Source organism: Neopsephotus bourkii, unplaced genomic scaffold (genome assembly GCF_033783945.1).
Source record: "Neopsephotus bourkii isolate Nb327-2 ecotype Australia unplaced genomic scaffold, CSIRO-AGI_Nbou_v1 NB_196, whole genome shotgun sequence".
NCBI classification, from domain to species: domain Eukaryota; kingdom Metazoa; phylum Chordata; class Aves; order Psittaciformes; family Psittacidae; genus Neopsephotus; species Neopsephotus bourkii.
This window is the reverse complement of record NW_026900709.1, coordinates 14,735,180-14,749,384: the sequence shown is the minus strand read 5'-3', so window position 1 is coordinate 14,749,384 and position 14,205 is coordinate 14,735,180. Positions and strand designations below refer to the sequence as shown.

General features: G+C 39.3%; 1 protein-coding gene across 4 annotated transcripts in view; it reads left to right on the top strand.

Annotated features, from left to right (window-relative positions):
• CSRNP3 (cysteine and serine rich nuclear protein 3) overlaps positions 1-14,205 on the top strand; it is a 109,453-nt gene that overhangs the window by 15,306 nt on the left and 79,942 nt on the right. Inside the window, exon 1 of one of the 4 annotated variants that reach the window (XM_061343579.1) lies at positions 3,909-4,010. The exons of the other annotated variants lie outside the window; for them this stretch is intronic. The gene's annotated coding sequence lies outside the window, so the exon portion shown is untranslated. Of the gene's footprint in view, positions 1-3,908; positions 4,011-14,205 lie in introns of those variants that run through there. 4 annotated transcript variants of the gene reach the window in all.

Sequence of the window (14,205 nt, the reverse complement as noted above, 5' to 3'; positions counted from 1 at the left end):
CTACCCCTTTAAGTCTTTAAGTAAATACTTCATGGTTGTAGAAACGAAACTCGTTTGTGCACTTAAGAAGCAAGCATGGAGCAGATGTGGGATACAATAAAAGAGCGAAAAATAATCTGATAAACCAGAACAGCTGCAAATATTCCTGATTAAAAAAAAAAAAAGAGAAAAAAAAGATAACTGGACTACTAAGAGAGCCTACCAAGGGAGGGGAGTGGATCCAATTAGCTCTTCTAAAGGAAGTGGATGAAAGCAGATACCATGTCTAGTTTAGCAGTGTATGTTATGAAATACAAGAGATTTGTTTGAGGTTCATGTTACTTTCTAAGCTATGTCAGTTCACTTTTACAATAAGGGTTGCCTAAAGCCTTAAGATACACACAGGTTCCATTTGTTTTTTCCAGTATCCCTGAGCGTGGAAATGAGCATGATTTAATCATCATCATAAATAATTTATGCCCTGTATATTTGTGTGATAGATATATGTGATACACACTACATTGCTATATATGTCATACACACTAAAGTGTTATTTTACTTGACTCCCATGGGTCTTTGCAGCACCTCTCAACTTTTTGTCCACCTTAGCTTATCAGCAACTCTGGAGTGGGAAATAAAATCTTGGTTTATAAGCCTGGATGTAATGAAGAACTGTGAGTTGCAAGTGAAACCTGAACTGGGGTCCACAAACAGTTTGTAATGAACCAAACCAAACCAAGACAGGAACTGCCTTCAGCCCTGATGGCATAGCTATATAGATTTAGTCAAAGGACCCTGGCAGCTTTGCAGTTTCTTATTTCAACTTACTTATATTCTTTTAATTTACTCAGTCAGTACCATTACCGGGTATGGCAGAGTGGATTACCGAGGTGTGCAATTTGTATATACCTTCTAAATTTTTTTCTCTGAAGCTTTTGTCAGGAAGGAGGTGATCCTGTAGCATACTATCCTTCCATGAAGGGATTGCCAAAAGAAGCTTAATTCTTTGATTGAAAGAAATACTTCAGTAGCAATAGACAGAATCCAGGAAAGGGGCAGTGACGAATCATCAGGAACCTGCTTCCTGATAAAGTTTTCCTTTTGTCCAGTGTAATAGCTCTGGAGAGAGAAAAAAACCAAAACCAAAGCCAACCAACCAAACAAAATCCCCATATATTGTAAAGGAGCATTAAGTATAGAGAAGTTGAAGCTGAAATAGCCAAACAGCTACAAGCACACTGACTCATCTCTTGAGTCACATCAGGGACTAGGTAAAAATGTGGATTCAAAAAGGATCCAATTTCCCTTTCTCCGTCTCTTTGTATATGTGATTAATTAGTCCAATAATGCCACTTGGAGCCGGAAAGCACTGTTAAGACTTTGCAGGTGGTGTCTCTGGAAAGCGACATTTGGGTTCAGGTGCGGTACTGGGGAGCAGCCAAGGCAGCTTGGAAAGGGCAGGAGAGCCAGAAGCTGAGGGCAGCCCAACGGTACTGACAGAGCAGTACAACAGTCAGGTGGAGGGATGGCTGCCAGGCTGAGACAGGAGCTGTAGTGAAGAGGCAGGTCTATGGTCAGCCTCTTGGGGTCTGTGTCAAGCGGATACCTGGCCAGGTCCAGGCATGGCTGCAGCCAAGTGATGGCATTGCTTGGGCAGGGCCAAGGGCAAGAGGCTGAATTTTAGGGCAGTGTCCTAGCAAAGGGTGGGCAAGCCCACAGTGGGGCTGCTTTCTCCCTTGCTCTTCCAAGGCCACCAGCTGCGCTGTCTGTAAATTGGCGTTGTGCCCAGGCAGCCAAACCTCACCCCGCACCGGGGAATGTCCTCAACTCCCTGATCTGTTAGCAGAAATGAATTTCATATATTTAAAATGCATTTATCAAGCAAATGCCTTATTTTTTGGTGTGCAAATTGGGGCAGATTTCACAAGGACTGATTTTATGTGAAATTCTGAAGAAATTGGCAAGTGTAGGTTACAGATTGGACAGATGCTGCTCTGCTGGGGAGAGCACAGCACTTGTGAGGGGGAAACATCAGCCTATTTAATGATGGTAATTTTTTTATAGCAAGGCTATTTGTGTTTTATTTAGAAACACTGGCTGTATTAGAGTTGATTCATTCTAAGCCTGTTTTAGGGGTGTTGGGTTTTTTGTTGTTAATAACCTCCTTTTTTGTAGTAGTAGATTTTGCAAGGCATTCTGATTTACTTGTTTGTACTGCCCATTTTTCTGTGATTACTTATTCTGATAGTGCTTCAGGGCTGGAACAATGTTGCACCTTCCATTTCTGTTTAATCCCATTCTGACTCTACACTTCTGTATGCCTGTACGTTTCTGTCAGCAGTCAGGCTGCTTGAGAGGTGGAGCCTTAGTGCTCAACTCCCACATTTCTTTCTACAGATTAAAAAAAGAAAATAAAGTTGAAGATGTCTTCCAGCCAATTGCTTACCAGGGCAAAATGCCTGGTTAAGTTTTCCTTGGTCTTCCCCACAGTTCCTTTCCACTAAACAAAATGGTATTATCACAAAATCATAGAATAGTTAGGGTTGGAAAGGACCTCAATCTGAAACCTAATAGTTATTTTAGGTTTTAATGCTTCCGGGAATGGATTTATTTTTTTTCCAGGCATCTAGGAAGAGGTTTTATGTTAAACTGAGGTAATTTGATTAAAAAGACACCTACTTTATTTGTTAAGGCAGAATTTAATACACAGGATCCACTGGCAGTTTGTTATAAGACTAACAGCTAATTTTTTTTTGGAAGCTAAACCATCTATTACTTTATAGTGAAAGTATGCTAACCACTATAATCTTGCTGTGGCAAAAGACTGATAGTTCAGTGAAGAGGATAGATGCTCTTATTTAGAGGAGTTCACAGTTGATTTTATTGGAAAGCCATAGCTGAACATTGAAATTTGTAAACACAAAGGTATTTGTCAGCGTCTGCTGCTTAACATTCTCCGTTCAAGGGGAAATCCTGGACTACAAATGCTTTGATGTGGCAGTAAACATTACCTTAGCTAAGACTGAAGACTCATTACTGATTTTAATTTCAATTAAACTGTGGTAAAGTAAACCTGATGCCATTGTTTTCAGCTGAGCGGAAACCTGATTTATGTGGATATAGACAAAATAAAAGTTCCCTAATCTTGGAGAGCAACTTTGACTAAAGAGGCTACAAATAATAGCCTAATTAAAGCGCAAAAATTGAAAATGGTTCACCCAGTCATTTTTTGCATTTGAATTTTTATTGAGGTAGAAAGTTTTGTATGGATGAAGTTCATGCAGTACATTGGATTTGGCTACTGTATTATAAATTCAGTAAAATAAATGCGTGCAGATCAATTATACAGGTAGAGCTTTGCATATAAAACTTGAAGAAAAAGTATCTAGGAATTACTCTCTTTCAGGTATTTTATAAAGTCTCAAACAGAAAATTTATATAGTAGGAAATTACTGGCATCCATCTCTGATTTATTCTTGTTTGCATTGATATTTCAGAGTCTTGCGTTCTATAAAAGCATCACTGTTATTTTGATAAACACAAAATTTCCTGAAGACACAGCAGCACTCATCACTAAAGACCTGGATGGCTGAGTCAGGCTCAAAGAATGTATACAGGCAATAACTGTGTTCCTACAGCTGTTTGTCTTTTTTTCCTTACAACGAGGAGCTGAAAGGGAGAATTGCTTTTCACTAGTGGAGCTGAAGGTTATTAATAGAGAGACTTGTTTTTTTTCTTGTCTTTAAATTTTGTCATTACCTTCCAGTACAGAGCATCCTTACTGATTACTAAGTAGCTCATTAAAGCTGTTTTTCAGATGTGCTTTTTTGTTCTGTTTTCTTCTTGCTGTTTTCTCGTTTTGCTAGCATGCAGATGGGGGTGGGGAGTGGGAAATAAGGGAGAGAGCATGTTCCAGAGGATGCCAGGATGACTTCAGTTATTGGATGACTGCTGTCTGATGGATAGAAAAAGGAGGAGTAAGCCTTTCAGTCTGCACTGACGGAGCTGAAACACAAAAATCCGATTTACAGGTAAGTGTGAAAAAAATTCCTGATCTGAAGAGCTATTCCTGATCCTTGCCACGACATTTTTGGTATAAAAAATGTGCAAGCATCTTCTCTGCTCCTCATTAATGACTTTGAAGCAGCGTTTTAGGTTATTGTTTCTCCTGCCTAGGAGGCTTCAGCCGCTGTGAGATCCAGAGACAGTGAAATCATAGGCATGCCTGATGCTATCTGACAACTTTCTCATGTGAGGGTATAGGCATTGCATCTCATTGGTGCTGAAGTTGTGCAGTAAGCTGTAGGCCTTTTGTGTGATGGAAATACTCGCTGTTGAAAATAATGTATGCTGCCAGCAGAAAAATAGTACTGGAAGATCTAAAACTGTTTTCTTTGAGTTTGGATAGGAAAAGGTCGCACAAATGAGCTGCTTCTTAAACTGGATGTGTCTAATTTAGTGTTGAACATATAGTAAGAATGGCTTATCAGAGCAACTCTTAAAATTTTTGTGGATTTTTGCATTATTTTTAGGTTTGGAGTTAATCTGGTTTATAATTCAGTCATAAAATTCTCTTTGTTGTAAAGAAAAAATATGATGCATATAATTGGGTGTGTAATACAGATAAACCTTGTAGTACCTACAGCAGTTATATACCAGTTCTAATAAGCTATTGAAACAGCTTGTATGAAACATGTTCTGCTGAGTTTATGTGTAATTAGCAGCTATAAGGTCACAGGCCCTGGAGGTGGCAAGTACAGAAATACAGAAAATAGTTTTGTTTATATCCTCAAATAATGTCACTTGATAGGGATACTGGCAGAAATCCTGGCACCACTGAAAGAAGTGGAGATTTTGATGTTGGCCTCACTGGGGCAAGGATTTCAACATGTCAGCTCTCTGTTGACTTATTTATGCATTTTATCATGTAGCAAATAACTGTACTGTGTACAGGACCCTGTTTTGCTGGTTTGAAGCAGAAATCTTCATTGAAATAAGAAAAATTGTGATTATTGTTGGTGTGAGAGTATATAGTCATAAAATATATTTATGATTCTAAACTGCTGGAGTTTAATTTTAATTAAGTTCAGAGATTAAATTTAGTAAATGCTTATATCCATTTTTTGTTGGCATTCATTGAGTGAATTTGCTTAAAGACGACCAAAAATTATTAAAAGGTGGTGTTATTAAAGAAAAACTGGACAAAGTCAACAGAACTCTTACTGAGTATTAGGACTGGAAGAAGCTTTGCCCTCTGTCCAGTTATTTGAACACCTTACCAGCTTCAGGTGTCTGGTGTGATGTCCCTTTTTTCCTGGCTGTTTTTTTTCTGAGAATGTAGCCTGGTACGTTTGCTAAACAAACAATTACAAAAAATAACTAAAAAGGTACAGCAACTGTCAGTTATTCACAAAATATTCTGTAAGACTGATGATCTGTATCTTTTTAATACTGGAATGTGAACACTGGTAAATAATACTGACTGAAAAATAGGTGAGTTACATCCTACGTTTGTTATTTGTAGGGAATGGATATGTATCTGAAAGCATAAGCACAACTGTTAAATTACAATCTCAGATCCATGTATTCCAGTCACTTTTTCCCCCCACAAATGAGAAATCCAGCTTAAATCAGCTCCAGTAACAGAGAGGAGTTGATGAAAACAGAGATGTAGTTCCACATGTATTTAAATTATTCTGTCTCCTTGGAAACGCTGCTGCTGCAGATGGATTTGGCTTTTGGTGGCTAAAAATATCTACCGCTTTAGTAATGACAGCATGAAAGATACTGGATAAAACTACTGTGTTGTCACTTAGTTTTCAAGTTCCCTAATGATTCAGGTATTCTACATGAACTACAAATTTGCATTTTCTGTTCTGTATTGTCTGTCAGCTGCTGCCAGCACTCACCAGCGTGGTGGAAATGAGATAAGGTCATTAGCCTTGGTTGGAGACCCTACTGAGAAAGGAGCATGTGTGTGGCAAGTAGGCTAGCCAAGCATGTAGAAAGCTTGAGGCAGGGGGATGGATGGAGTCATGATGCTAGTTTGGGTATGTGTTGCATAGTATTTGAGGCTTATTCCCAGGGAAGGCTATGACAGGAAGAGTATGCTTAAGCCCTGCCTTTGTAAATTAACAATTTGTAAGTAAAAGAATGTCTCTTTTATTTATTGCAGGGTCATTAGTGATAATTTCCTTATCAGTTGTATGTGTAGGTGATTGAAATACTATACAAACCACTTAAAAGTCAAATATTATCTTTAAAAAAGGCCAAAATTTAACTTACTAAAGAACTTGTACGAAATAGAACTACATTAAGAAATTTCATCCTTTAAAGAATTCTTTTCACTTATGAAAATGTAGCCATTCCTTTTTTTTATCCAGTTCTTTATTATTCCTTCCATATATCACAACTACTTTGGCTGTTAGCTGGTTTTCAGTACAGATGAAAAATACTTTTTTGATCTCTTCTTTATTTCCATTGGATGGCTTCTTGCTTGTGCCCAGAAAATGGAACAAGTGACAAACATTTCCTCAGTGCTGCATGGTGGGCTATATATTCCTCTCTTATTCTTTTGTTTTGTTTAGCATAGATCAAAATTCCTGATTAATTTTCAGTTATTGAATGAGGTGTTTTTTTCCTGTTCTGCAGTGTCTTGGAGACAACACTAAAGTGTTATCACAATATCACAGTCTGTTAGAGATTGGAAGGGACCTCAAAACATCATCTAGTCCAATCCCCATGCTGGAGCAGGAACACCTAGATGAGGTTACACAGGAATGTGTCCAGGCGGGTTTTGAATGTCTCCAGAGAAGGAGATTCCACAACCTCCCTGGGCAGCCTGTTCCAGTGTTCCATCACCCTCACTGAGAAGAAGTTTCTTCTCAAGTTTAAGTGGAACCTCTTGTGTTCCAGTTTGTACCCATTGCCCCTTGTCCTATCATTGTTTGCCACTGAGAAGAGCCTGGCTCCATCCTCGTGACACTCCCCCTTTATATATTTATATACACTAATAAGGTCACCCCTCAGTCTCCTCCAAACTATAGAGAGCCAGCTCCCTCAGTCTTTCCTCATAAGGGAAATGCTCCACTCCCTTAATCATCTTAGTTGCCCTGCGCTGGACTCTCTCCAGCAGGTCCCTGCCCTTCTTGAACTGAGGGGCCCAGAACTGGACACAATATTCCAGATGCGATCTCACCAGGGCAGAGTAGAGGGGAAGGAGGACCTCTCTCGACCTACTAACCACCCCCCTTCTAATACACCCCAGGATGCCACTGGCCTTCTTGGCCACAAGGGCACAGTGTTGGCTCACGGTCATCCTGTCGTCCACTAGGACCCCCAGGTCCCTCTCCCCTACACTGCTCTCTAAGAGGTCGTTCCCCAGCCTATACTGGAACCTGGGGTTGTTCCTGCCCAGATGCAGGATGTATTGTATGATGTATTGTTACAGATATGAATAAGTAGGCCTCTGCAAATGAATACCAAAACCGATTTTTAAGCCGATAACACAAGTATCAAAGGTCATTTAAAGTAGAAGTTGAATACTTAGCTTTGATTAATTGAAATAGGTAGTAGGAAAGAATCTTGTTTCTCTCATTCTGTAAGAGACTATTGACATATTAATAAGGCAGATTATTAAATGGGGTATGGAAACTTTTCTATGAGGACAATAAAATGTAATCATAGCCTTCTTATTGGGAATAATTTGTTTTGTATTAAGATGAGCAAGCTCTAGTTGCTTTAATTTTAAACCCCCTTTCCTATAGTACGTAATTTAAGATTCTGCAGAAATAAGTAAATCGAAACATTGTTTGAGAAAGTAAAGGTGTGATGATAAGATGCTGGAAGTAGCATCTGTGTGTTTTGCAGCAGTAGTCAAGTTGTGCTAATTTGATATAAATCCTTTGATACCTGGATATAGAAGCAGATGTTCTCATCCATTGAAAATAATAATGAGGTTTATCTGTCGTTATGTCTAGGTTGTGCAAGATACTGATGATAGCACAGAAAGTACTGCTTTTTTACAAAACCCCAAACTATCCATTAGTCTTGTTTCTAAACTTTAACCCCCTAAAGTTAGGTATTTTGACCTTGTCACTCATAATTAGTGCCATTATTGCCAATGATTATGGCAAGAGCGAGGTATGAAGGATTTTGTCCACTGTTATCTAAAATTTGCACCTACACTGTGTGCTCTGCCTGAGATACATTCACACACCCCTCCATACATAAACCATTAAGCTGGAAGAGTTTTCTCGTGTCCTTTCAGATAAAACAGGTCAACCTAGTTCAGAGTTAGTGTTGCAAGTATGTTCCAGTATATTTTTGTGTCAGAAGTTTGTACTGTACTTTTCAGAGCTCAGATGTTCTGATTTTGGGGTGTTCAGGGGTTTTGTGTGTATGTTTTTTTGTTTGTGATTATTTTTTTTGTTCTTGTTTTGAAACTCTGTTAACACTACAGATTTTGGAGGAAAGAATGGCTAATCTTATGTCAAGATGCAGAGCTCATGGGGCAGAATGGGAGAGCTGTTGAATTCATGTGCTCTCTGTTGGCTTTGGCAAGGGTGAATGAACAGACAGGCTGTGTGTTAAATAGCATGCAACAGGGAGCTAAGTATCATGCATCAGGGGTGTAGAGGTGCGAAAGCCCCTTTGGCCTGTACCAGTCTTGACCATGCTGTGCTTTGGCAGGAGCATACAGACATATACAAGAGAGCCTAGCTACCATGTTGTGTAGTTCCTCTGTAGGCAGTGCACAAGATTGATGATCATAAAAGAACAGTGTGGAAGATGAGTGCTGAAAGAGTACACAGACATTTCACAGTGCCAATTAGAATTGCTATCTGGGCTAATCTGGACAAAATTTATATTACATGCCACTTTTTTCCAGCACTCTGTAAATTGATGGCATTGCCAGTCTCCACTACAGAGCTGAACCCTACTGCCATTCTTGTAGCTGGGAGCAGAATAATGCAAAGCCACTGTACCAGAAATACGTGGAAAAAACCATTGCAAGTCTCGGAAGCTCACTTCAGTTGTTGAGCAGGGGCAAAGCAAGCCAAATGTTGTCTGTCCTTTTGCAAAGAGGTGTAGTAAAGATGTGTTGTTAGTATGCCATCTCCCTTATAGCAGATGGAAAGGTTCTCCCCATCACCTGCATGCTCACTCTTCTCTAAAAGGCTGTGTATCTATAGAAGTCAGTAGGACTGGTGGCACTTCTTCTGTTTTTACATTTCAATTTCTATGAAGAATTGTGACTTCTCCTGGCCAGAGCTGTGCTGCAAGCAGTCCTGCAAGACACTCTAAGAAGTCCTTTCTGGGAGCCCACATACAAACTTTAAAATTTCTTCTGGGATACAGATACTTCTGTTGTGGATGTCAAATACTGTCTCTTTTATTTTATTTTTTGTTGTTCTTCAAACAGAAGCAAGAGAAAATCTTCCACAGATATTTTGGATTAAGACATTTTAATTAATGAAATTTCATCATAAAAGCTTAAAATCTAGAAGTGGCCAATAACCAGGTCTTCAGCAGTGTTACCCAAAAACATTGGGAAGGACTTCATGAAGGGCCCTGCTAAAAGCCTCCTAGATAACTAGAGGTTAGGCATTATGAACCTGAGTTTGTGACTCAGCTTCAGCACGGCTTTTCTCCAGAATTGCCTGTTTGCCTCTAGGACTCAGTGTCATTTATGCATCTTCCACTCCTGTAGAAGCGTTTCTTGCTGCAGCAAGCTTACAAAAATGTTATAAATGAAACATAAGCTCAAACTAAACAACTTTTGTGGGCAAATCCTGTCTTGACAGGAAAGCTCTCTTGCTGAATGCCTTTAAATTCCCCTGTCAGTTGCGCCTTTGTCATTGGAGACCTAAATTCTAAGCTCCTGGATGCCTAGTTGAATTATCGCTGCTTCTTACTTGTCTCATTTTGCTCTGTGGGGAGCATGCTGAGAGAAGACTTAGGAGAACTAGGCAAGAATTTTTTTCTGTTGGCTGAATTATACAAGCATTTCGTTTAACAGTTGGTACCGCTTGATGTAGCTAAGGATTGAACTTGGGCATCAGAAGGCCCTTTCACTGCCACTGATAAGTGGGAGTCTTGTATTTGGATGATGGAGAGGGGGATGTTTACTTGCTTGGTGCCTATAGGATCTTATGAGATACTTCTGGGAGGACTAAGGGAGCTAGATCTACCACCATTGCATCTGTACTGCATGTAGAGACAGGAGGTGAGCATATGCCAACATCCATTTTGCATTCAGAATTGCCAGTGGAGCTAGTTGTTAGTGTTAGATCATAGAACAACGTGTAGGCAGTCTAGAAGATTAGTGGATTAGTAGTCAAGTGTGAAATCAGGAGTGCTGTAAAGTAATGGTATAGAAACCCTGCAAAGAGCAGACATGGCAGAATTTGGCTTGCAAAGCCAGAACAGATTCCCCAAGTTGAACTGTGCAGCTTTATTCTGCAGGATTTACTTAGAGCTATGGATTTAGCTAGACTGAAGCAGGCAAGCAGAGCAAGACTTTTCCTAGTTTATGTCTGTGTAACTTGACCAATGCTGTAGGCACAAATTTATGAGTAAGATTATACTACTGCTATTCCCTGTGCCTATGCAGACCAGTCTCATAAGTGGAATTAGCTTGCTATGTGCTTTTAAGTTTTACAGACTGTAGTAGTGAAACTATCACGAGCCTACCTCTGGCAACTGGTGCTTGTGATTAGAGCTGCCAAATACAGCAAAACATGTATTGCAAACATTAATTTGAATTCTGAACAGCTGTTTGATTCATGTTCATGTACTTCTGTTGTTCACTGTTTGCAAGCATTCATGCAAATGGCTTTTTGTCTGCATTAATGCAGTCCTTTACATGAATAGTCATTTTCACAAGCAAATAATATTCTTTGTGTGAGTGATGTTGTCACTGTAGGTGCTTCTGGTTTTGACTCTTGCCACCCCTCCCCCATTTCAAACTGTCTGTAACACAAAGAGCAAAATAATTAAGTGCAATATGTGGAACTAAGCAAACACCTTGATTAATTCACAGCCATCTCTGCTGCTGTCGTTTATTCAGTAGGTAAGAAAAATGTCTTCTGAAAAAATCAGGCTTTGTTTGCAAGCTAAGAAAAAGACCTAAATTCAAAAAGAATATTAATCACAACAAATAACCCAAACATCTCTGCTTGTGAGCATCAATATTCATGATTTCACTGGGAAATTATTTGCCAAATCTCCCTAGCATATTATAGTACATGCTGACTGGCCAGTGGGTGGGAGTTGTTTGTGATGAGTACTTTGCAGTAATGTTTTATGTGTAACATCTGTTTTCTGCATCCTCCTGTTCAGTTTGCAGTCATTTGCATAGAAGTGCTTTTTGTTTGGAAGCAAATCTGTATTGCTGCTACACACTTTGTCAGATTTTTTCCATACTTTCAGTTGATACATTTGAGACAAGGCAGAATGCAGTGTGACTCATAGGTCAAGTCTGGGTTTGATGCCTGCCTTTTTATTTTTGTTTTTATTTTCAGATCAGAATTTTTATGCAGGTATATTTTATCATGGTATGTGATCAGCTCTCAAGAAGGAATTAGTGCAAAATAAGGTTTCATAAATGACTGAAAGAAGCAATTAATTGTTGTTTGTCTGTTCTGTGTTGCTTCTTCCCTATCCCAACACTAGTGTGTGTTCTTGGACTTTTTCTCTTGTTTTTCCTGAGCTTTGGTCGGTAACTTATTCCTATAGTGAGACTTTTCTCTAAATCATGAGGATATATAATCTGAGGCAGGGTCCTATTTTATTTTTGTCTGTATCTGTTTTGCTGTGCTTACTGCTTATGGTACACACTTGATGTTTATGCCTTCACAGGTATGTTCCATGCTTGTTAGATTTCCCATATGATTTGTATGAGCTATATACTATAGTGCTGAATTTAACAAAACAGTAATTCATTTTAAGATTCTGACTAGGATAAAAATCTCCTTGGAGCTTTGTCACTGTCTGTGTTACTAGTATCTCTTTGCACATCTCAAAGCAATGGCTGAAGTGCAAGTTGGGAGAAATGGTTTTTACCTCTTCCTGTAGTGCCTGTCTGCTGTGGTCCTGGTGCTTTTGTCCTGTGGACTGTTTTTCTGTTTTACTGTTTTCAGTCCATGGATGCCAGTGATACATTGAGGATATGGCAACTTAAAGTTAGGTTTTGTAGAGCAAGTTTGGCAGTGTACGTTATGGCGGTAACATCACAAGAAGCAGCTTCTCCTGGGAGCACAGTCACCCCTCCCCTTCACTCAGTAACTCTTTTTGGGCTTTTCACTGGGATTTGGAGATACCCGCTTCCTAAAGGACTGCTGCAATGAGACTGTTACCATGGTTTTCTGAGATTTCCAGTCTTTTCAGGTACAAGAGAAAAATCAGTCCAGCTAGGCTTTTATATTATTTTACTTTGTAGGTTCCAGGTAGTATTGTGACTGTGTTAAATATATCCCCCATGTTTACATGGGATTTTTGTCTTCTGGTAATAACATGTTGCTACTGAACTCTTTAAATGGATGGTGCCTGCCGATTGTTTGGCATTGTAGCAAGGCAAAGCCTGTTGCCATGGAGCTTTGAGGACTTGCTTCGCCAGTCAGCATACCTGCAGCTAGAGAACTGGTTAAATGATCTCTTTGTAGGAGTAGTTTCTTCAGGGTAGAGAAAAAATTAGGAAAGAAGGGATGAAAAAATGGATGGGAGGGTGTTTAAGAAAGATATATCCTTCTCACAGTCCATATCCATCATATGTTTCTACTGTGTCAAGTTGCCATCTCCTTGAAGAATCCTTAATTGTCAGGCAATTTGGTGTTTGACTTAAAGCTCACAACAGCGCATGTAGCTGATTTTCCCTGCTTTAATACTGCTCCCCCTGTTTCAAATTTCCTTTGCTTTGCTGTGGATTAACGCCATGTTAGCGTGGTGAGGAGCATGGCAGAGGATGATGTATCTCATCTCTGTGGAAGGATTTTTTTGTGAAGGATATATTATCAAACAGGAAAGCTTTCAGTGCTTGCTTGTTACTCAGTTGTGAGAATCAGCAGGATGCTGCTCCAAATCAATCTCAGCTACTAGGCTGCTATTTAATAATTATCTAGAAAGGTCTGTATCTCATTGAACTTTTCAAGCCAACTTTCTCCCTTTTTTCACGTAGACTGACAAGTTTGATGTAGTAGATCTCTAGCCGTAGCTGTTGGCCGATTTTTCGGGAGGCTGGGCCTCACTGGTGTCTTACTGGAAGTCCAAAAATACTGACACCTGTGTTTGTTTTTCTTAGTCATGTGATGTAGTTTTGTTCCTATAGTCAGTCGTGAACTTTTGTGTACCAGATTTTATGCAGAAATACATAAATTTTCTCATTTTTCTTCAGAATATATGTGTTGCTGTAGTACTTCTGTGTGTTTGAGATTATTGCCATCCTATACAATGTATTGTCTTGCATGCCGTGACTTTTGTGTTAGCAAAGTTGTACCACTGTGTAGTTATATTGCCCTTTATGATTCCTGTTACCAAATATGGGGTGTGTTTGTTAAGTATTACTTTCCATTCATATATTGAAAATTTGACTTGTCTTAAGTCTTCAGTGTATTGTTCCCTAAACCTGGAGATACTTCAGTTCAAATGAGGTATGGTTCAAATTTCTGTGTGACTGCAGTTGCTTCTATTTGAATCCCCAAAATCTGAAATTACTGATGCAGTCGTAGCTCAGGTGCAGGAAGAACAACAATTCAGTATGAATTCCCTGTCCTGGTTCCTTCATTCAGGACATAGGGAACCTGAGATATATTTTTGAGATATTTGAGATATATTGAGATATATGAGATACATATTTGAGCTATATTGAGGTAACTTTGTGACCTCATTGCTGTTATAAGTTTAACTTTTGCTTATTCCTATTGTTTTCTGTCTTCCACTGGAATGTATCGTATGTGCCACTGTGCTGCTTTTCTCCTAGTTCCTGGAGATGTGGCTCTTGCTCAGGTACTACAGGATGCCCATGTAAATGAGGCATGGTTTAAATGCATCAGCCTTATGTGCTGCTCTGCAGATGTGCCTCCTTCTGAAAAATACTGGCTTATGGTGTGGCAGCTGTTTATACAGATGTTATTCTAAAGGGATCTCCTGCTGGCACATAGTGTGTACAAACAGTTTTAGATACTTTTTAATCTATCTCTCTGATAGCCAAGCTCTTGAGTAATGGAA